Below are 24338 nucleotides of genomic sequence, written 5' to 3'. Positions count from 1 at the left end.
TCTTTTACAAAAAATATAAAAAGTTTCCAAAGCTGTGAATGGGGAAGATGCATCTAGGAGATAATTTGGGAGCAGGAGGTAAAAGGACTATAAGTGGGCCTGGCAAGCTGGCACTATACTCCTCCAATCAGCTTTTTTTTTTTAAGATTTATTTATTTATTTAAAAGAGTTACACAGAGAGAGAAGGAGAGGCAGAAAGAGAGAGAGAGAGAGAGAGAGGTCTTCCATCCGCTGGTTCCCTCCCCAATTGGCTGCAATGGCCAGAGTTGCGCCAATCCAAAGCCAGGAGCCAGGAGCTTCTTCTGGGTCTCTCACATGGGTGCAGGGGCCCAAGGACTCGGGCCATCTTCTACTGCTTTCCCAGGCCATAGCAGAAAGGTGGATTGGAAGTGGAGCAGCCAGGACTTGAACTGGCGCCCATATTGGATTCTGGCAGTGCAGGCAGCAGCTTTACCCACTACGCCACAGCGCCAGTACCCCAACCAGCTTTAAGAAGTCAAAATTTTCCCCCATCTAACCTCAAAAGGCTTCAGATTAATACCCTTATCCATGTATCCCTTCCTTAACATGAATACTGCTTCCAATCATCCTTTAACATTAATCCTAATCTTAACCTTAAATCCATGTGCTGTGCTGGGCCTGGGTCTTACATAGTTCCTGATGGGTTCTGAATACCTCTCTCTATTCCAAAAACTCCACACTGCCAGTACAAGGATCCTTTATAATATAATATAATATAATATAATATAATATAATATAATATAATATAATAATAGCAATTCTTATGCTAAACTTTGCCCTAATCCTCACCCACTCTAATTCAAATCTGGACCTTAGCCTTAAGCCAACGGTAATCCCCAACTCTAATCCTAATTTTAAACCTAATTCTCATCTTTCCTCCAATTTTAATTTGAGCCTTAACCTTAACCAGATCACAACCCAACTTCCAACCCTGACCCTGATCTTCAGAAAGAACCCACCCTCCCTACGAAGTGTCCCCTCCCTGCCCAGGCAGGCTGAGGCAGCTCTGTGGTTTTGGGGAGTGAGCCTGGGCCAGGGCCTCCTGGGGCTGGCCTGCCGCATCTCACTGGAACACTTGGTGTGGGGGAGCGTGGCAGGAGCGCACCAGGAGTGTTATCTTCTCAGACACAGGCCCAGCGGTCAGCGGGCAGACTGGTGGTGGTTGCTCTGTTAGGTGGCGAAAGCTCTGAACGCCAGTTCCCTAACTTGTCCCTCAACCGAGCTTAAATACAGTTGTAGCAAATTGTGCTGATTTCTGTTTCACAGGCTTGATTTAATAGCTTTGGATGCATCATCTAAATGTATGTAAATTACCCACTCTCGCCTCAAATCCAGCAGTTTTTCTAAGGGGACTGTGATTTTTGTAGGAGGGCCTTATGCCACCTCCTACTAGCTCTGACTAGCTGGGCATGGGCCCAGCTGAAGATCGAGTGAGGCAGGAAAGAGCATTAGGGAAAATTCACGGGAACAAGGAACACCTTTGAGAGAGCAGAAGAAAAGCCATAGGAGGTCTCAGTTCTTTACAATTCAACGAATGTTTTTTGGATACCTGTGAGGCGCTGGGATTGGCACTGCAAGAACTCAAACACAAGGAAGATTGTTCCAAGGCATGGGTGTGGGGACCCTGGGAAGGGAAGCAAGACCCCCACGCAGGTGACTTCTCACTCCCTCAGCTCCCGCCTCAATGTCACGGCATCACAGCGGCTTCGTGTGCACCCTGTAGAAAGTCACCACCATCCACCGTCCTGTGTGGGCCAGGCTCTTGCAGAAGCACACAGAGGACCAGCCACAGGGGTTTTGAGGAGTGTTGATGAAGAGACACGAGCAGGGCAAAGCAACTAGCTAGAGATATTTTAAAATTTCCATGAATTTTATTATTTGAAAGGCAGACACACAAACACACAGAGAGAGGCAGACAGAAGGACCTCCCGTCACTGGTCCACTTCCCAAGCGCCTGCAACAGCTGGGGCCAGGCCAGGCTGAAGCCAGGAGCTGGGAACTCAGTCAGGTTTCCATTGGGGGTGGCAGGGACCCACCGCACCCCCCCCCCCAGTATGCGTATTAACGTGAAGCTGGAATACTGGAAATGAGCCAGGACTCAAAAACCCAGGTGCTCCGATGTGGGACGTGGACATCCAAGTGGCATCCTGCTGCTGTGTCACACACCTGCCTCTGATTGGGGATACTGAGGCAGTCAGGGGCCAGCATCTCGGAGAAGCCCTTCCCAACCCTGGGCCTGAAGATTCGGCAGAGGGATGGTGCTGTGAGCACCGGTCAAGGCTGGATTAGGCTGTGGTCCTCAAGGCATGCCACCACTACCAGAGCTGGGACGGCAGGGAGCAGTGGTGGTGCTGGGACCAGCTAGGACTGACTCCGACTGGCTCCGACTGGGTCCTGAGGGCCAACTGCAGGCAGCTCTGTCCAGCTCCAGTGTCAAGTTGGCCGTTTGAAGGCTCTGCAGCAGGAACACTTCTTCCACAGAAATGGGCAAATATGCTCACAAGTCAGAATGTTTTCTTTAGGGAGTGCTGGTTGGTCAACAGTAGCACCCCGCTTACAGCTTCCGGGGGACCACCTCCTCTTTCCACCTCTTGCTGGTTGCATCTGACAGCAAGTCAGAGGGCGAGAGCACTGGGTGGGAGAGTCACCAGGAGTCACCCGTGGGGGTGCAGAGCAGGGCTGGGAGGAGGGGCGGCAGATGGAGGATGAACAGCACAGTTTTATCAGAGGAATTTACCAGCTTCTTCCATACTGCAGGGTGTATTTGTTTTTCCTAGCTGAGTCTTGTAGCTTTATAAGGAGATCTGTTTTGACCCATGGTTCGGGCCCAAGGGCAAGGGCCCTCTTGTTGGCAGAGCGCTGAGGGTATGCGGGGCATCACACGGCAAGAGACGGAGAGCGTGTGTGTGCCTTCTGCTCCCTCGCCCGCTCTCTGTTTTTACAAAGCCGCCGGTGTCGATTATGGGGGCTCCACTCTGATGACCTCATCACGCCCTAATCAGCTCCCACAGGCCCCACCTCTGAACGCCACCGCCAGAGTAAGTTCACACCCTCACATCGGGTTTCAGTTCTAGCACAGGGATGCCTGTGGGAACTCAGGCCACATCCAAGCCTCAGCAGAGCTCAGTGCTCACCGTGGGTCTCCCTCACTAGAGGGGAGCTCCAGGGAGGAGGGGACTTTGCTTTCTTCCCAAGAATGTCTCTAGAGCGTGGAGCAGGGTCCGGCAGCTAGCAGATGCTCAGTGATATGTTGAAAGAGTACAAGGGCAGGTGCTGGCGCTGTGGGAGAGTGGGTTAAGCTGCTGCCTGCAGTGCCGGCCTCCCATATGGGTACTGGTTCAAGTCCTGGCTGCTCCATTTCCAATCTAGCTCCTTGCTAATGCACCTGGGAAAGCAGTAGAGGATGGCTTAAAGGCTTGGGCCCCTGCAGCCATGTGGGAGACCTGGAAGAAGCTCCAGGCTCCTGGCTATGGCCTAGCCCAGCTCTGGTGTGGCCATTTGGGAAATTAAACCAGTGGATGGAAGATTTCTCTTTCTTACCCCTGTGTGTGTGTCTCCTCCTCTCTCTATGACTCTGTCTTTCAGATAGATAAAAATAAATAAAAATCTTAAAAATTAATTACAGAATATCTGTATATGCAAATGTGTGCCCTGTATTTGACTTATTCTAAGACACTGGTGAGTGACAGTGAGAAACTTCATTAGTTTATGTACTGCAAAAGAAAAGAATACTAAGAATAAACTAAGGCCACTTTCCCCTTATCACTTGATTGTGAGTTGCAGCCAATTTCAGAGGTTAACATTTTAAAATGTGTGTTTGGGGTACATAAAAAACAGTACACAGCGCCACAGAGGAGACAGGTGTGGCTGGATACAGGCAATGAGCTAAACAGAGAGACTGAGCACCTAGGACAAGGAGGGCAAGTGCCGCCAGCATTTCTGCGACCCTTCCCAGGCCCACGCCTCATCCACACCCTGTGGTACCCCCAGCCTGCTTTGTTTTAATTTTTAAATGAGACACAATACACGAAGAGCAAAATCCACCCTTTCAGCCATTTTTGAGGGTACAGTTTGGTGATGCCCCACCCACACTGCTGTGCAGCCATGGCCCTCGCTGCAGAGCGGCTTCCTCTTTGAGACTGCCACTCTGTACCCATTAACCATAATTCCCCATCCTGCCCCTCCCCCAGCCCCTGGAAACTAGCATTCTACTTTCCGTTTCTGTGCATCTGACAAAGTAGCTTCGTACAGGTGGGATCATACATTTGTCCTTCTGTGACTGGTTCATTTCACTTACAATAATGTCATCAATTTTCATCCATGCAGTGCATGTCAGAATTTGTCTCCTTTTGAAGACTGAATAATACTCCATATATGCACAAATTTTTTTGTTTTTTTTTTTTAAAGATTTTTTTAATTTATTGATAGGTAGAGTTACAGAGAGAGAGAGACAGAGAGAAAGGTCTTCCTTCTGTTGGTTCACTCCCCAAATGGCCGCCATGGCCAGCGCTGCGCCGTTCAGAAGCTAGGAGCCAGGCACCTCCTTCTGGTCTCCCATGCGGGTGCAGGGCCCAAGCACTTGTGCCATCCTCCACTGCCTTCCCAGGCCACAGCAGAGAGCTGGACTGGAAGAGGAGCAACCAGGACTAGAACCCGGTGCCCACATGGGATGCCAGCGCCGCAGGCGGAGGATTAACCAAGTGAGCCGCGGCACCAGGCCCGCATATATATATATATATATATATGTGCATCACATTTCATTTCTATTTAACAGAAATTTGAGTTGCTTCTACCTTTGGGCCCCAGTGAACATTGGTGGACGAAAATCTGTTCGAGTGCCTGCTTTCCATTCTTTTGTGTATATGCTTGAAAATGGAGCTGCTGAATAAAATAATCCTATGCTTAATTAGATTACATATATACAATATATATTATATATTTGAAGGACTTGCCATATGGTTTTCCACATAGCCGTGCCATTTTACATTCATACCAGCAAGGCACAAGGGCTCCAATCTCCACATCCTCACCAACACTTATCTTCTGGGTGTGTTTTGATCACGGCTGTGACTTCATCCTCATCTGAATGTACAATGCTGTCACTTTTCTTTACAGTTCTGAGTATTTGTACCTCTAACTGATACATTGTTTAGTTTTGCAATTTTATCTCAAGAAAATCCGTCCTGGACAGGCATCTGGCCCAGAAGTCAGGACAGTGCTGGGGATGCCCTCATGCCATGTCACACTGCTTGGGTTGGAGTCTCAGCTCTGCCTCTGATCCCAGCTCCCTGCTAATGTGCACCTGGGAGGTAGCAGGTGATGACTCCAGTATTTGGGTCCCTGAGACCCACAAGGGAGACTCAGCCTGAGCTCCCAGCTCCTGACTTCAACCTGTCATCTGGGGAGAGAACCAGTAGGTAGGAGTTTTCATTATTTGGCAAACAAATTTTATTTATTTATTTTAAAGATTTATTTATTTTACTTGAAAGAGTTACACAGAGAGAGAAGGAGAGGCAGAGAGAGAGAGAGAGAGGTCTTCCATCTGCTGGTTCACTCCCCAGATGGCTGCAATGGCCGGAGCTGAGCTGATCCAAAGCCAGGAGCCAGGAGCTTCTTCCGGGTCTCCCACATGGGTGCAGGGACCCAAGGACTTGGGCCATCCTCCACTGCTATCCCAGGCCATAGCAGAGAGCTAGATCAGAAGAGGAACAACGGGGACTAGAACCGGTGTCCTTATGGGATGCCTGTGCTTCAGGCCAGGGCTTTAACCCGTTGTGCCACAGCACCGGCCCCTGTCAAACAAATTAAAAAACAAACAAACAAACAAACAAGAGATGGAAAGCATTTCAATAAGTATTCACTGAGTGGCAGTGAGCAGGACAGGTGGGCGAGGCCCCGCCCCCTGGGTCTGACAGTCTAAGCAGGACCACATCCTAAGGGACCTGTGGCAGAGAGTTCCCGGGCCCTGACTTCATTGTAGGGGTTGAGGAGGGCTGCCGGGGAAGCAGTTAGGTCTGAAAATGAAAGAGGACTAGAATAGAATGGTGGCCGAGTGGCGGGACAGCAGGCTCAGAGAAGGCTTCTGCTCTGGGGAAGGGAGAAGAGGGGGCAGGTTGAAGGTAGGGGGCCTTGTGCAGCCAAGGTCCCAAGAGGCAGGGGTGCACGGCTGGACCCAATACACAGCCGCTGCCGCCTGCCTGCGGCGTGCTCAGAGGGGACGGGAGGTCTCCTCCCAGACGCTGGCCAGGAGCTTGTCGTCCCAGACTCCAGGCAGGTGCCTGAGATCCAAAGGAACAAGCTCACTGTGTGCGTGTCCCCCATAGCCTCCCTCCCAGAGGCCTTCGCAGCGTCTCTGGGAACTTGGAAAGGGCAGGTTCTGAATGAAGCGACTCATTCAAGTGGACCCAGGGGCTGGGGTGTGTGGGGTGGTAGCAGTGGAGTCTCTGGGAGCCAGCAAAGCACGACGGAGCTGCCGCACCGCCCCCTGCAATCTGCCGCGGCGGCCACCTTCTGCCTGCTTCTATTGATAGCCCAGGGCACGTGCTGCACATCGGCACGAAAACAAGCTGGAGTCTGCTAAATCCGCTCAGTGTGCAGCAGGGGCTCCTGTCCCTTTCCCTCGCCCTCCTGCCTTGGCAACCATGTGCGCAGAGTGCCCCGGGGCCCATGCGGCCAGGCCCTTTGAGGCTGTGTCCCAGAGCCCTTGGGCTGGAGCTGGGGGCAGGGGTGTGGGTGAAGACAGCTTGATGCTGAGAAGCCTAGGGCTCTGAGGATGGCAGGGACATCAGAGGAGAGAGAAAGCTATGCAAGGCAGCCCAGCTCATTGGAGCCGACTTTGGAGCCAGACGCAAACTCAAATCATGGCTCTTCCACTTCCCTGCTGTGTGACCTCTGCAAAGTTACCTCACCTCTCTGAGCCTTGCCTGCCTCAGCTGCCAAGTGGAGACCATGGCTCTGTTGTGCAGATCAACTTTAACTTTTTATTTATTTATGTTTATTCATTTGAGAGGCAGAGACAGCAAGAGAGCACTCACCCATTCACTGGTTCACTCCTCAAACATCTGCAATGCTGGGGCTGGAACCAGACTGGAGAGGAGAGCTGAGAACTCACTCTGGGTCTTCCATGCAGGTGGTAGGCCGCCAGTACTTGAGCCATCACAGCTGCCTCCTAGGGTACGCACTGCCAGAAAGCAGGAGTTGAAATGGAGCTGGGACTTGAACACAGGCACTCCACTATGCGACAGGAAGCATCCCGAGTGGCACCCCAAGCGCTGTGCCAAATGCCTGAACCCAATCTGAAGACGAGAAGCAATGCCGTAGGAAACACTTAGGAAGTAGCTGGTGTGCATACCTTTTGGAACACCAGCGAGCTATAAGGAATGCGTTAACCCAGGCAGCCGTGTGGCTGAATCTCGAAATGATTATAATGGGTGAAAAAAAAGGCCAAAGCAACAACAGGTGATTCCATTTATGCAGAACTCTAGAAAATGCAAACCTACGTCCAGTGACAGAAAGCAGATCAGTGATTGCCGCACATGGGGGCAGAGGTAGGGGGATTACAAAGGGTCCCGGGAAACTTTTGGGGGGTGAAGGGCATGTTCAGCATCTCTATGATGCTGCTGGTCTGGCTAGTCTGTGTGTCAAAATGATCAGACTGAATGCATTATATACGTGCAATTTGTTGTATGGAGAGCGTCCCTCGGTAAACCTGTGGGCACAGTGTAATGGTCATGGGGATGGTGGTGCTGAGCTGCCTGTCTTCCATACCACCCTGCCCAGTCCCAAGGGATTGTTATCCTCCCCCCCCTCAAAAAAAAAGGGGGGGGGCAAAGAGGAGCTGACACAGAAACAACACAGAACTTGTTCAGGGTCTCGGCAGGGAAGAGCTTTGGAGAGCAGGGGCCCCAGGGAAGGTTCTAGAGCCGCAGGGATGCAGCCCGGTCCCCTCTCCCTGAGGACTGTGGGCCGAGGGAGCAGGGGAGGGGCACCTGCATCTCCCAGGTGATGCCCCTTCCAGCTTGGCGGGTGCCGGCTCTTGAGTGGAGAACTGTTGTTCCTGCCAGAGCATGTGAGAAGCAGAAAGGACCCAACCCAACTCAAGCCCTGCTTTTGTCCAGGAGAGATGCAGGCCCTGGGAAGCCAGAGGCCTCTCCAACCCTCCATGGCTGGCTCCTTCTGCTCCATCGGCTGGACAGCGCCACAGCTGGCCGGGGCCGGGCACTGCACGTGGGCACTGGGCTTTGTCCCTGCACATGTCTGCGGGGTACTCCTCTCTCCCCACCCAGTCAGCTCACACCCTGCCCCTATGCAAGCCCCCTTGGCTGGGAGCATGAGATTCCCAGGGTGCTTCTGGAGTCCACATGCGTGGAGAAAGGGTGGCAGGACACAGGAGGCTTGGAAGGTTCCCAGTGCTCGGAGGTTAAGTGCTCCTGGCCCAGACTCCAGGGCAGAATGTGCAGACTGGTGGGCAGCCTGAAGGCTGATGCTGCCTGCAGGCCGATTGGTTTGCTTATGTTCTAGTTGCTTCGGTTGCTGTATTCGTCAGAGACACTGAACCAATAGGAAACATCCATGTCTATGTCAACCAAGCCCCACCCCAGCCTCCCAGGCCACTGCCCTGTAGGCACCCCCGGAAACAGTGCTCCCCCCAGCCAGCTAGATGTCCCGCCCTCCGAGCTGATCCCCCAAGTTAGCCATCACAGTGCCAAATGGAAGGATTGGGAGATTTCAAAAATACAGAACAACACAAAACAAAACAAAACAAAAACCCAAAAAACAAAGCCAGCTTCCTAGCTTCCCTGCACAAACTCCATCCACATGGCTATGCTGAGGGACAGCAGTGGCCTGGGGCTGGATCTGGCTGGCCCCTCAGCAGTGACAGGCTAATGGGGGCTGGCATCATGGCGCTCTGGTGATGGGCCAGGCACACCGTCCAGGCACCTCACTCATCACGGCCCCCCATCCGGGACTCCTTCCCTGCTGATGGTCTCAGCCTGGGCTGGCAAGCCTCAGCTAGCAAGCCCTGCTCCAGAGGAGGGGGCAGGCGGAGGGAGGAGCCGGGGGCTGCTTCCCTGGGCTGAGTGAGCAGATTCTCTCCCCACTGTGCCAGGTCCCGCTCCCACTGCCCAGTGTCTCCTCCAAATGCCAGCAGCCTCCCCGCCTGCTTTTCAGGAGGGCAGAGGAGCTCCTTGCTGGGCACCAGGATGGTCTGCTGCATGTGACAGCACGGGCAGGACTCCGGGACGAGTTTGTTGGGCACGTGCTGGTTTGTTAGGGGGTCCCCAGGGGTGGGGCCTGGATGCAGTCTCACGTTAGAACACAGCTCAATGTTGGTCAGGTGCCAGAGGCAGCGCTCCGAGTCCTCGCTGATGAGCTGAAGCTCCGTGGGCCAGCTGAGGCCAGCATTAAGTGGATTTTTGACTAATGGGAAAACCGCACCCCTGGCAGCAGCCAATCACTACGGTGATTGACCTGGTGTCAGTGTGGGTCACCAGAGAGAAAAGAGAAAATGCCTCTGTTCCATGGTAGGGGGGAAGCCCCAACAGGAAGGGGAGCAGCTTGGTCCAGGGGACAGCAGGGCAGGTGCGGTCCCAGCCCCACCGTGTGGTGCAGTGGCACTGCAGGAGCACCACTCCCAACTGCCAGGGGCGTGGGCTTCCTCACCGACAGAGTACAGGGAGTAGGCTGGGGGAGGGGGAAGGGGAACACTCATGGAGGGGGACATGTCTTATGCCCAGTTGTTCCTTGGTATCCATGGGGGTTGGTTCCAGGCCCCTCTGCGGATGCCCAGATCCACAACCCTTGATCCTGTATACGAAATTATGCAGTATTTGTATATAAGCTTCATATATCTTCCTGTACACTTTAAGTCATCTCAGGACTTAAAGGAAATGCTATGTAAATAGTTGTATTGTTTAGGGAATAATGACAGGGAGAAAAGCCTACATTTATGGGTGCAATTATTTTTCTAATAGTTTTGATCCTGTTTCCTCAGCTCCACACCTTCTTTCTTGGTTGACAACCTGGTCTTGGTGGGGCACATCCTTCAGCAGTTTCTTTACACAGGGAGCAAGGGAGGTCAATTTGTTTGAATCCTTGCACATTTGTAAAAAAATGTCTTTTAAAAATTCTTTTTTTATTTGAAAAGCCAAGAGACAGAGACAGAAACAAAGAGTGACACACACACTCACACACACACACACACACCCCTTCCATCTGCTGGTTGCACTCCCCAAATGTGTGCAATGGCTGGGGCCAGGTCAGGCCATAGGTGGCTGCCTGGAACTGCACCCAGGGCTCCTACACAGGCAGCAGGGTCATCAGCCTGGAGCCATCACTGCTGCCTCCAAGGGTATACATCAGCAGGAAGCTGGAGTCGAAGCAGAGCCAGGGCTGGAGCCCCAGCACTCCAGTATGACTGTGAAAGCCACAGGCGGTGTCTTAACTGCTTTCCTAAACACCTGCCCCCGAAAATGTCTTTGTTCTACTCTCCCACTTAGGGGCAGCGGCTGAATGTGGAAAATATCTCCCCTCCCCTCCCATGGAATGTTGAGGGCGTGGTGCCCTAATCTTCTAGCATCTGCTGTTGCTGCTGATTTTGATTCTGGTTCTCTCTCTCTCTTTTAAGATTTTATTTATTTATTTGAGAAAGAGAGTTACAGACAGTGAGAGGGAGAGACAGAGAAAAGGTCTTCCATCCGTTGGTTCACTCTTCAGGTGGCCATAATGGCCAGAGCTGCGCTGATCCTAAGCCAGGAGCCAGATGCTTCTTCCCAGTCTCCCATGTGGGTGCAGGGGCCCAAGGACTTGGGCCACCTTCTACTGCTTTCCCAGGCCATAGCAGAGAGCTGGATCGGAAGAGGAGCAGCGGGGACTAGAACCAGTGCCCATATGGGATGCAGGTGCTTCAGGCCAGGGCTTTAACCCACTGCGCCACAGTGCCGGCCCCTGGTTCTCTTTTTGTGCCCTATGTCAGCTCTCCAGAAGATTTATGGGTCTTCTCTTTGTCCTTGGAGGTCTTGCATTTCAAAATTGGTGTAGGTTCTTTTTTTATTTATAATGGTGAGCCCTCAAGCAGACCTTTCCATATTAAAAATCATACCCTTCCTGTTCTGGGAATATTTTACATACATTTTTACAAGATTTGTTTACTTATTTGAAAGGCAGAGTGATGGAGAGAGATCTTACGTCTACTGGTTCATTCCCCAATTTGCCTGCAACAGCAGGGCTGGGTCATGCTGAAGCCAGGGGCCAAGAGCTCCATCTGGGTCTCCCACGTAGGGGGTAGGGACCTAAGTACTTGACCCTTTATCTGTTGTCTCCCAGGATACATGTAACCAGACCCTGGATCAGAAGCCGGGTAGCTGGGACTTGAACCAGGCACTCTCGCATGGGACGCAGGCCTTTTAAGCAGCAGCCTAATCTGCTGCACCACAGTGCTGGCCCCTTTTATATGTTTTTTTTTAAAAATTGTTTCCCCCCATCTGTTTTCCTTATTGTTTCTTTAATTCTGGTGTCTTGCCTGTTTTTTCTCTTTTAGTTGTCTTTTCTGGCAGATTTCCTCTTACTGAATGTTTATTTCAACTGCTATGACTTATGTTTTTAATATCCAAGAATTCTTTCTCTTTCTCTGGTTATTTTCTTTTTCTGTAAAGGACAATGTCTTCTCTTATTTCTCTGGGACTTTTTACTAGAGGTTTGTTGAGAGCTGGACTTTGCACGGCTCTGGGTCCTTGGACACACACCCAACGCTCATCTGTGCTCTGGTCTGTGTTAGATCTGTGGATGCTATACTGTCTGGTTATTCAGAGAGGCCTTCAGAGCTGATTGGCGGGTCTGAGTGTGGGGGTGGAGCCTGAGCAGGTGTGGGTGGGGCTTTGATGGGGTTAGGGGATGAGGCTGGGGAGACCACACAGTGGCTGTGGCAGGAGCAGGAGGTGGGGGTCACCATGACTTGTGAGGGGTTTGGACTGCAGTCCGGTTCCTCATCCTTACCCCTTGCTTTGCCTGTCCACCCCTCATTTGGAGCGCTCTCCTACCACACCAGACAGCAAGCCGTGGGTAGGGAGGAAGTGGGCTCTGTATCCCCTGGCCCGGCTTCTGCGGAGTGGGCCAACTACAGCTGGCGAATATTCAGAAACAAATTGTATCTGTCACAGTCGTTTTTCTTGTCCTCATTCTCTAACCAGGCCAGCCCAGCAGCTTCCTGCCCAGCGTTCACAGGGTGTCAGGTGTTGTAAGTGATCCAAGTACAGGAAGGCTGGCCACAGGTAACATGCCAAGACCACGCGTTTTATGTAGGGGACTTGTACCTCCGTGGGTTTTGGGATGTGCAAGGGAGCACCTACGCTCCGCAGATTCCGGGAACCAACTGTAAATAGACTTCTACCCAAGCCCCCTCGGGCGCTCACACGTGGCAGCTATGACTTCGCCTGTTGCCGGTGTGTCCTGGGTGCCTGAGGCCTTCGGCAGGGCCACTCAGTTTCCTGCCGGTCGGGAGCGTTCTTGCCAAGCACCCGGGCTTGTATCTTCCTCTGCTAATGTTCCTCCTCCATCTGTTTTCTGTCTTCCAGACGCTGTTGAAATCGCCTATCTATAATTGGCTCCTCTCATGTTCTCCTAGTTTTTGGGTTTATACTGTCAAAAAAAATGCATTTGCTTTCACTGCAGTGGGTTTTCGGGGGAGAGGGTAAACACAGGTGGTCATGCCAGCTGAGGGGAGGGCTGGGGCCTCTCCCCGTGTCCTGGTGGCGCTCAGCAGAGGCTGCGCTCTCAGAGGTGATGCGAGCTGCTGACCCAGCACCAGCCCTCCCAGTAGCCCTGATGGTGTTTTGTCTTTGCAGTCTTGTGCTGGGAAGTGAGACCTACAAGAAGTGAAATAGCACCTCGGCTTCCACCTTGGGGAAGTGCCTAGCAGAAGCCAGGAGCCTCTGCCCATCAGGGCCACTTGCTGGGGTCTTTAGTTCCAGAGAGTGATAAGGCTCCTAGACTCCTTGCCTGGCCTCTGGCCCTGGGGCTGTCAAACAGCGGAGGCCGGCTCACAAGCAGGTGACATGAGGCATTCTGGCAGAATGTGACTGGAGGCTGTGGGGGGGGTGCAGGTCCCAGACAGCAGGCAGCATGTCCTGGGTCAGGCACCCGAGGCAGCTGACAGGGCCGGCCGGCTGGGAAGACTGGCCTCCTGGAGGGAGGACTGAGAAAGGAAGATGCATGCCTCAAGGCAAGGTGACTCAGGCAGGCTGTGACAAGGCAGAGCGGGGGACAGGCCAGGGTCCTGGAATCTGAGCAGGACCATCAGGCCTTCTGTGGCGGCCGTGGGGATTCACGCGTGATCCTGTCAGGTATGGCAGGTGGACACGAGACGTGGAGGGGCAAGTCCCACCCATCACCAGGACCTGAACTTGTGCAAATTGAGGGGCAGGATTGGCCTGGGACCTCTTGCCAGCTCTGTGGTGAAGGGAATGGGAGAGCATCCTAGTGAGGTCCTGATATGTTTGCTGGCACCTCCCACGGTCCTGGGGATCTGTGGGCTTCTTTCACGTACTGCCTCTGGCCCCTCACACAGATGAGGACCCGAGGCTCAGAGAGGTTGGGCAGGCGGGCCAGGATCGCACAGTTGGCCCATGACAGATCCAAGGTTCAGACTCCAGCCTGCCGTGTCTCCAGCAGTGACTCATATGTGGTTCTTCAAGGGATGTGTGGGGTTCATGCCTCAATGCCTGGGCCTCCTGTGGAAATCCCTGAAGCTGAGGCTAAAGTTGACCAAGGCCTGGCAGCAGTTAGTGGCTTTGCTTCTCCAATAACGCAGCACACCCTGAGGCCTGGGTGCTGGGGACGGCTAAGCGTAAGAGCCATGTGCACCTCTCCCCAGAGCACAGCCCCGGGGGTGGGGCAGTGCCCTCACTTCGTTGGAACCAGTAACAGGATTTAATTTGCGAGCCTGTCCTGAGCTCTCCTAAGTCTGCCAAGTTAATTGGGTCTGGGACGTCTGTGAGCTGTGATGAGCCAATCCATCTCCAGCGGTTGCCAGAGTGCACCAGCGCTCAGCCGTACAGAAGGCACAGACAGAGGGAAAAGCTAAAGAGACAGAGAGGTCACAGGGCAGATGCAGGAACAGAAGCAGATGGGACCAGTGGGTGGAGTCGTAGGTATAGAGATGGAGACAGACATGGATGTAACATATGCAGCTACAAATATGGACTATATAGGCAGAGATATAGGCTTCGATGCAGAAATGTGGGTGTGGATGCGGTTCTAGGGGTGACTATGGACATAGATACAGGTACAGAGATGAGTAGATGGTGGCAAAGACAGCCCAGGCCAAGGCACGCTCTTCAAACAGCCACCATTACAGAGTAAGCTTAACCTCATGGCAAGCCTGCGAGGCAGCAGTTTTGTTTTGTTTTAAAGATGTATTTATTTATTTGAAGGTCAGAGTTACACAGAGAGAAGGAGAGGCAGAGAGAGAGAGAGAGAGAGAGAGAGAGAGAGAGGTCTTCATCCTCTGGTTCACTCTGCAGTTGGCAGTCTGCAACAGCCGGAGCTGTGCCGATCTGAAGCCAGGAGCCAGGAGCTTCCTCTGAGTCTCCCACGCGGGCGCAGGGGCCCAAGGACTTGGGCCATCTTCCACTGCTTTCTCAGGCCATAGCAGAGAGCTGGATCGGAAGTGGAGCAGCTGGGACTAGAACTGGCACCCATTTGGGATGCCGGCACTGCAGGCTGCAGTTTTACGCCCTACGCCACAGCGCTGGGCCCTGAGGCAGCAGTTTTGATTGCCACTTACACGTGAGCAACAAAGGCTCCAGGGGTGAGCGCCTTGCCTGGGTCACACGTGATGGACGTTAGAGGTGGTGGGGTTGTGATGGGGTCAGGTGGCCTTGTGTGAGAGCCCAGGCTGCAGCCACAGCCTCCACGGCCCCCTATGCCTCCCGTTCCCAGTCCCCCAGCCTGGAGCATCTTGCTAGGACAGCAGGGAGACAGGCCAGACTCCATCCCAGCCCCTAGAGCCTGAGCAGAGGTGTGCAGCCCAGAGCCCAGGGAGTTGCGTGAAGCCTGGGAAAAAGTTCCTGGAGGAGAGCGGGTCTGGCCCAGTTCTGCCCGTGACCGTGACCGGGAGGAGAGACTGCCGCTCATTCCTCAGTGTGGTCTCCGATAATAAACCCTGATTACTGCTCGGCGGGGGACTGTGGCTGGCTGTGATGTGACTAGGTCTGGCCAATGGGACATCTAGGAAGTGTCTTAAAGGGAGGTGACTTTCTCTGCCCCTTCTTCCTTCCAAGGGCTGGCGTGGATGCAATGGCTGGTGCTCAGCAGCCTCCGAAGCCATGTTGAGGAGGGCAAGAAGGAGAGGAGGGGCCTGGGTGCCTGGTGGCAGTGCTGTGGCCATGCTGCTCCAGCCTGTTGGAGACAAAGTTCAGTCTGTCTTGCTTGAGTCCCTGGGTTTTCTGTCACAGGGAGCCAAATGAGCCCTCCCAGGTCACACCTTTAATTCCTCTCTCTGCCATCACTGTTCCTCATGACAGCAGTCCTGTTGTTGTCCACTAAATGTCAAGTTTGCCCTTTGCAGCTGTTCTCACCTTGAAGGTCAAGTGCATATGCTCATGGGCGTAGCGCAGGTAGACGACAGGAAAGGAAGTTATTTCTAAATGGAGAAAGCCCGTGTGCGTGGACGAGGTAGGAGTTGGCAGCCGGAAGCAAGAGGTGCACAAACTCTCTGAGCCCCTGCCTGGCCCTGATGTGCCCTCAGTTCCCTCTTCTATGGCCAGTCCCCCTGTACCCTGAGCCCACTCTGTCTCTGGGCGGGATGCCCATAAGGGAGGTGGTGGCTCAGGACCTTGCTCTGTGCTGCCCGCTGGGGTCCCATAACTGGAGCTGGCACCTGTTCAGTGATTACTTGTTGAATAAATGAGTGCATGCGTGCTCGGTGCCTCGACCCAGACTCTCATTCTTGGGTCTGTAACTGTGACCCTTTTTAATTTTTTATTATTCAGTGAGAGGGAGAGAGAGAGAGAGAGAGAGAAGCGAGAGAGTGCTTCCATCTGGTGGTTCACTCTCCAAATGCCCACAGTGGCTGGGGTTGAGCCGGGTCTGAGCCAGGCTGAGCCAGGCACCAGGAACTCAATCCAGGTTCTCCCATGTGGGTGGTGGGGACCCAGGCACTTAAGTCATCACTACCAGGAAGCTGAAGTTGGGAGCTGGAGCTGGGTGTTGGCTGCAGGTATCTCAATGGGCGCCGTAACTGCTAGACTCATTGCCTGCCCTGCCAGACTTTGGCCCTTTATTTTATTTGAAAGGCAGAGTTACAGAGAGGCAGAGAGAGAGAGAGAGAGAGAGAGAGAGAGAGAGAGAGAGAGATCTGCCATCTGCTGGTTCACTCCCCAGATGGCTGCAACAGCTGAAGCTGCACCAATCCGAAGCCAATCAGAAGCTTCTTCTGGGTCTCCCACGTGGGTGCAGAGGCCCAAGCCCTTGGGCCATCTTCTGTTTTCCCAGGCTGTAGCAGAGAGCTGGATCAGAAGTGGCACAGGTGGGACTTAAACCAGCGACCTATGGGATGCCAGCACTGCAGGCAGTGGCTTTACCTGCTGTGCCACAGCCTCGGCGCCAGGTAGTTTCTTTCAATGTGCAGCATGAAGAGGTCCACTGTCCTGGACTAGGGGAGAGCAGCAGAAAGGGCAGCACAGGAGGCAGGGGGCTGGCGTGGTAACAACGGTCCTATGACCCTGCTGGACGCTGAAGAGGCCAGGCCAGCCATCCCTGGGGGAGTGGGGTCCAAGCTGACGCCTGAAGGCAGAGCAGAGGTCAGCCGGGTGGACACAGTGCGTGTGAGCGTGGGTCTGAGGCAGACGCCCTGCATGAGGACGTGATGGTGGGAGGGGCTGTCCTGCCGCTCCTGCTGCTGCTGCCTGCGGTTACAGAGGCCCTTCCGGCCGGGCCCCAGGATCTTACTCTGTCTCCCCTTCCTCCAACACACTTTCCTGTAGCCACATGCGTTTTGGCAACACCCAGGCTATAGGGGCCCCGCCTCTAGGTCAGACTCCCTTTTCTGCAGGGCAGAGAACAAAGACAGCCCGGTGAGCAGCCACAGAAATCCTGGGTCTGATCCCCCGAGCCCCGCGCCGGGCCATGCATAGCCTCTCCCACCTGCGCACTGGCAGCCCACATCGGTGGGGGGGGGGAGGGGGGGAGCTGAGTCACCTCTGTGCTGCCCTGGTGGGCGCAGGGCTCTGGGGACTAAGACTCAGAGAGAACACTGGGGAGGGGGGCAGGCCGGGCGCAGGCCCCGCTGAGCGCCTCGGTACATCCTGCGCTTCTAGAAACCGATCGACTCTCCTGCTTTCTTTGATTCAATTTCTGTGTTCCCTCAGCCCACTGGATCTCTCAGCTAGTTAATTCCAACTGTAATAAAAAGAAATACACAGAACTGCACACTCACACCAGATGAGGCTGTGAGGCAAACAGCAGGCCCCGGGGGCGGGACTGAGCCACGCGGAGCCCACAGGGTCACAGTCATACTCTGGCACTTGAATCAGATCGTGTTTGGCTCAGCGCGGGAATGTGAGCTGGGGCTCTGGGGGCACGGGGGAGGCCAGTGCTGTCCTGGCGATGCTGACACGGCATCCTGTTCCTCAGGCACCGCTCTCTGCTTGTAGCCCGCCTGCCCCTGAGCACCTGCCTGCCCAGTACAGCACCGTGTGGGACAGGCCACGGGTGCCCTTGTCGCACGCACCTGCCACCCAAGCCTCCAGCCACACAGATGGCACTCCCAGGCTTCTGTCTTTAAGGCTCCTGGCCCTCTCTGTGCCTCCCCCCTTCTCCCACCCCCACAGCTTTGGCTTCCTGAGCTTGGAGTGCCTCCTGGATCCTTCTTCTGGCTGGCCCACAGCTTGCAATGTGCACCCTGGCTGACTACTCTGCATCCCCCCAAGCCGGCAGGGCCAGGCGTGAGCTCCTGAGCACGGGGCTGGGGAAGATCCTGGGTGGTCAGGACGATGGGCCTAGGAGGGTAGTAGCTCTTTGCAGGCTGCGTGGACGTATTTCTGTCCGTTATGTGCAGGCACATCTGCCCTGGTGCACACGGGCTGTTCCTCTTATGACCATGGGGTAGGAAAAGAGGCCTCAATCCTAGAACAGCCCCTTGGGACCCTCCCACAGGACTCCCTCCAGGCTTCCTTAGGTCCTGGAGGTCCCTTGTCCTGTCTATTTTCTCTTTCTGAAAGGAGGGAAAGACAAGGGGAAGTGGTCAGGGGCTCGGGTACTGGGGGTTTGACTACTGGCTGTGTAAAGCTGTGTGACCTAGAGAATGTTGCTGAACCCCTCTGAGCCTTGGTTTCCTTATCTGAAATGTGGGGCTAACAGTGTTCCTCTTGCTGGCGGCCTGTAAGAATCCCATGTGTTAAAAAATGTGCAGGGGCTGACGCTGTGGTGTAGCAGGTGAAGACACCCCCTCCAACCCCAGCATCCCATATGGGCGCTGGTTCAAGTCCTGGCTGCTCCACTTCTGATCCAGCTCCCTGCTAATGGCCCAAGTGGTTGGGTCCCTGCTACCCATGTGGGAGACCTGGATGAAGCTTCTGGCTCCTAGCTTCAGCCTGGCCCAGCCCTGGCTGTTGCAGTCATCTGGGGGAGTGAATCAGTGGATGGAAGATCTCTCCTTCTCTCTCTGTATCGCTTTCAGATAAAATAGATCTTTTTAAAAACTGTGCAAAATACCCAGCTTGGAGGAAGCAGTTGGTTAATGATAATTCATATTATTTTGCATTTTAATTTACTTGAGAGAGAGAGAGAAAGAGGGCTCCCATTCACTGCTTCACTCCTCAGATTCCCACAAGGGCCTGAGGATGGCCCAGGCCAAAGCCAGGAGCTGGGAACTCAATCCAGGTCTCCCATGTGGATGCAGCGATGCAGTTACTTGAGTGATTATGGCTGCCTCCTAGGGTCTGCATTAGCAGGAAGCTGGCGTCAGGAGCCAGAGCTAGGGACTGAACCCAGGTCCTCCAATGTAGAGTGAAGGCGTTCTAACCTGTGACATAACTGCTAGCCCAAAGCCCACCCAGTAAATAACATTATTGTAACCTTACTGACTCTGACGCCTCAAGCTGACAGCTTTTCTCACGCCCATATTCAGCCCCAGCTCCTCCGGGGAGTTTCCCACGTGCTGTGCATTGTCTTAGGGGGACACCAGGAGCTATGTCATCAGTGCCACATGGAGCTGAAATATGCACTGTAGATCACCACCCCTTGGGCCCCAGGAGACCCCCTAACAACAAAGATCCACTTTCCTGCATTCCCACGTGAGGCCAAGAGGGAGGAGGACCTGTGCCACACCACAGCTCATGTCCACCCCGGCAAGGGGCTTCTGCTACAAAGAAGGGCCTTTGAGCCTCCTCAGGGAGGGGCCTGTTCACAGCTGAGGCAGCCAGCAAACAGCGTGGAGAGGAGCTGCAGGGTTTCCTGAGCTGGGGACTTGGAAGCCCGCAGGCCAGGGGCAGGCCTCCCTGTGACCAGGGCAGAGCAGGTCCAGCCTGGCCAAGGAGCCTGGCAGGGCAGGTTTTGGCTGCCCTGGGCACACGCTACTTGCTTGTGGTTTCTTTCTCCCGCAAAGCCAGGCATTCACTGTACCAAGCAGGGCTAGTTTTAAATGGGCCACCTACGTTAGAGTGCATTTCACTTAAAAGGTTTTCAGATGCACGCACTACAACAGACTCTGGCTAATCTGCCTTCCCATCCATCTACCTATCTAGTGAGGATCACGTCTCCAATCTGGTCTCCGTGCTAAAACTGCCGGCTTACAATCTGCCAAGCCCGGAAGAATCAAGAGCAGCATTGTTATAAACCCAACGCGAGTGATAAGAATAGTGAAGACTCCTCACGCCTTGGAAGTGGAGATAATTGCTTGACTTGCTAATATTGAAAATGTGTGTATTGCCTGAGAAGTCTGCCACAAGTCAAGGCCACAGTGGACCCCATTGTTTTAGGGGTGCCCCTCGTTGCATCCCAGTTCCCGGTGCAGAAGCCATCCCCTTGGTGTGCACAGCTGTGGGGAGGCCAGCAAGACGGCACAGAGGCACCCAGAGCCCATATGGCCCTCACATTAGGAACATAAATAGGTGTCACGGCAGTTCCTACTCGTCAAGCACTAAAGCTTAATTGGACCAGAAATACTCCCCGGTCCCTGCTTCTGCAAGACAGAACTCAGCTGTCACCAAGCATCTGTGGTCTCCGGAAGGGACAAGTGAAGTTCTGCGGGCTGGACGCTTGGAGAAGCAGCAGATTTCTTCCTGCTCTGTGCCAAGTGTGTGCATGGTGTTTGGTTTTCTTTGCGAGTCTGAGCCTCTGGCCCTGGGGCTGCTGTCCTGAGCACCCCTGGGTCTCCTACACTCTGCTGCGCCCTGACCCACAGCGGAGCAGCCAGCTGAAGCCCTGGGACTGCAGGCCCTGGAGCTATAGGGGGAAGGGAGACCCCGGATGGGCAGGGAGAAAGGCGGGCAGGCAGGGGAAGCCGTGGGGGCTAAGGCAGCACACTCACGTGTTTGACAGGTACTTAGTGAGCACTTACGGTGTGCACCAATGATCAAGGAGAGGCCGACAATAAGCAAACAGGTGGACTTGATGAGACCTGGCAGGGAAATGTACTTTAAAGAAAAGTGATGCAAGGTAAGGGGAGGGCAGGGAGCAGGGGCGGCTCCCGCGGTGCAGGCAGAGCCGCTGGTGTGAGAGGGGCTGCCAGCCCGGCCACGTGGCTGGAGAACCAGGGCTGGGCTGGCTAGAGGGACAGCGCTGGGGACCTTGCTGTGGGCTGGAGAGTTTCCTTTTTACTGTGAAATATATTTTAAGTAAATCATACCCTAAGAATCTGTAAGCACGGTTTGTACACGTTGTATCTTAAGCATCAGGAAACAGAAGAGATAACAGAGCTGTAGAGGAAGGCGGTCGGTGCACAGCTGCCCTTGAGACAGCGGTGGATGAATTAGGGCTCCAGAGTCGCCTTTCAGATGCTGTTTTAGACCATGGTATAGTTTTTTTTTTCAGATTTATTTTATTTATCTGAAAGGCAGAGTTAGAGAAAGAGGGAGAGACGGGTCGGGGGGGAGAGAGAGAGAGAAAGGGAGAGAGATCTTCTATCTGCTGGTTCACTCTCCGAATGGCTGCAGTGTGCCAGGTTAAAGCAAGAGCTTCATCTGGGTCTCCCACGTGGGTGCAGGGGCCCAAGTACTTGGGCCATCCTCTGCTGCTTTTCCAGGTGCATTATTAGGAAGCTGGATCAGAAGTGGAGCAGCTAGAATGTGAACTAGCACTCATATGGGGTAGTGGCACTGCAGGTAGTGAATTTACCAGCTACATCTCAGAGCTAGCCCCCACAATATAGTTTTTCTTTCTTTTCTTTTTTTTTTAATTTCTTTTATTTATTTCAAAGACAGAGTTACAGAGGGAGAGACAGAGCTGGGCCAATCCGAAGCCAGGAGCCAGGAGCTTCTTCCAGGTCTCCCATATGGGTGCAGGGGCCCAAGGATTTGGGCCATCTCCTACTGCTTTCCCAGGCTGTAGCAGAGAGCTGGATCAGAAGTGGAGCCAGGACTCAAACTGGTGCCCATATGGGATGCCAGAACTGCAGGCTGGGTCTTTAACCCACTGTCACAGTGCCGGCCCCCACAATATAGTTTTTACCTTAGCTCCTTTTCCTCATTAGAAAAGGTCTTTTTGGAGGGGCTGGTGCTGGGCATAGTGGGTGAAACCGCTGCCTGCAGTGCCCGCATCCCATATGGGCACCCGTTTGAGTCCCGGCTGTTCCACTTCTGATCCAACTCTCTGCTATGGCCTGGGAAAGCAGTAGATCACCCAAGTCCTTGGGCCCCTGCACCTGCATGGGAGACCTGGAAGAAGCTCCTGGCTCCTGGCTTTGGATCATCTCTGCTACAGCTATTGCAGCCATTTGGGGAGTGAAGCAGTGGGTAGATGACCTCTGTAACTCTGCCTTTCAAATAAATAAATAAGTAAATCTTTTTGTTTGTTTGTTTATTTTGACAGGCAGAGTTAGACAGTGAGAGACAGAGAGAAAGGTCTTCCTTTTTCCGTTGGTTCACCCCCCAAATGGCCACTATGGCCAGCGCTGCACCCATCCAAAGCCAGGAGCCAGGTGCTTCCTCCTGGTCTCCCATGCGGGTGCAGGGCCCAAGCACTTGGGCCATCTTCCACTGCTTTTCCTGGCCACAGCAGAGAGCTGGACTGGAAGAGGAGCAACTGGGACAGAATCCGGCGTCCCAACCAGGCCTGGAACCCAGGGTGCCGGCGCCGCAGGCAGAGGATAAGCCAAGTGAGCCATGGCACCAGCCTAAATAAGTAAATCTTAAAAAAAAAAAGGGTATATTTGGAAATGCAAACTCTGTGGACACAGCTGAATTACATGGACAAGATTAACTGCCTGCAAATTACTCGTAAGCTCCAAAGTACAGACGTCCCCAGCTTACGCTGCTTCTACTCAAAACTGTTTGACTTGGTAAAATGGAAAGCTTTAAGCAACCTCCGGAAACTGTCCTGCAAATTTTGGTTTTGGATCTTGTTCTGGGCTAGTGATGTGCAGTATGATCCTTGTGCAAGAGGCTGGACAGCTGCTGCGGTCACCCCGCAGTCCTGGGTGCGAACGAGCGAGACCCCAGTGTGCAGGGCTAGAAGGCGCAGCAAGTGAGGTTGATCCCATGCCTCATGGTCTTGGGATCTTGTCCACTGAGTCTGGGTTTATTGAGAGAAAACTTGTCACCAGGCCAGGTGCCTCTGTTTCACTTGACCGGACTTTCCCTCTTGCCCCCACTGAATGCTGACAGATACTTCCCTAGAAGCCCTGCCAGCAAGACTAAAACAGACCCCAGGAGCAGGTGCCCTTTCCACAGGTCCAACCGAATTCTAGGCAGATGGGTGCTCTCCTTGGGTGGATGGGCGGAGGCAGCTCTTGGTGCACCTGCTGGTCCAACTGAGCCTTGCATCTTTTTATCAACATCTCTTGTTAAAATTTCTCCGTGGGTTTCAGGGCCCATGCGGCGCGGTGAATCTGGGGAGGCAGCAAGATTTCACTGGGGCTGTATTTACCTTCACATTGGCATGGCCCTGAGCATGTTCCAGGCTTTAGTCCAATTTAGCTGAGCAATAAAGCCTAGAAAGCAAACAGCCTGGGAGCAGCACAGGTGATGGTCACTGACCACAGAGAGAGCAAGCCGGGCTTGGCTGCGAATGCAGCCCCGGACAGCAATCGCCTGACGCTTGGTGGTGTTAACAATGGCTCCAGCCTTCTGATTTCTGCTTCCGCTCCCAATGCTGCTGCTGGTACAAGCAGGGCCCCCGAGGAGGTGGGAAGCCATGTACACTGGAACCACCTGAGACACCAGGGTGATGCTGTCCCTGTTGGTGGTGAAAATGAACCCCCAGCAGGAAGCTCTGTGCACAGCAGGGCAACCACTGGGCACATCCTTTTTGCTCCATGTTTCCTACCGGGATGCTGACGGCCACGCTGAAGTCTACAGAGATCACGCACGTGATGCTGGGCAGCTCGAACATGATGGACTGGGCTCCCAGCTCCACCAAGCCCCGGACACTTCTCTGGAAGCTCCCATGGTAGGAGAAAGCTGGGGGTGCCAGGTGGAAGAAGGAGGCCCAGTCCCAAAGGCCCTCCCCACGTAGCATGGTGCAGTGTTCTCCTAAGAACGTAGGGAAAGCCGGAGGAGGGCCAAAGTGAACTGGGTAACTGTGGTAGCGGGCACAGATCCCATCGCCCCAACATGCAGTGGCAAGAGCATTGAGGTGGGCTGCGATTCCAGTTACGATCCTGGCAGTACAGTGGGTTCCCGGGATAAGCATAAAGTTAACTTGTTTTTGTTTTGTTTTGTTTTGTTTTTTGACAGGCACAGTTTGACAGTTAGAGAGAGAGAGAGAGAGAGAAAGGTCTTCCTTTCCGTTTGTTCACCCCCCAAATGGCTGCTATGGCCGGCGCTGCACCGATCCGAAGCCAGGAGCCAGGTGCTTCCTCCTGGTCTCCCATGGGGGTGCAGGGCCCAAGGACCTGGGCCATCCTCCACTGCACTCCCGGGCCACAGCAGAGAGCTGGCCTGGAAGAGGAGTGACTGGAAGTGGAGCAACCGGGACAGAATCCAGCGCCCCAATCGGGACTAGAACTCGGGGTGCCGGCGCCGCAGGCAGAGGATTAGCCTGGTGAGCCGTGGCGCCGGCTGCATAAGGTTAACTTGTAACATGTATAGAAAGGTGGCAGGAGGAGCAGGGGGAAAGGATCCCAACACAGGCCTGGGTGAACCCGGGCATGGCCGGGTCCT

Source organism: Oryctolagus cuniculus, chromosome 13, assembly GCF_964237555.1.
Source record: "Oryctolagus cuniculus chromosome 13, mOryCun1.1, whole genome shotgun sequence".
NCBI lineage: Eukaryota > Metazoa > Chordata > Mammalia > Lagomorpha > Leporidae > Oryctolagus > Oryctolagus cuniculus.
Note: the sequence above shows the minus strand (reverse complement) of the source record.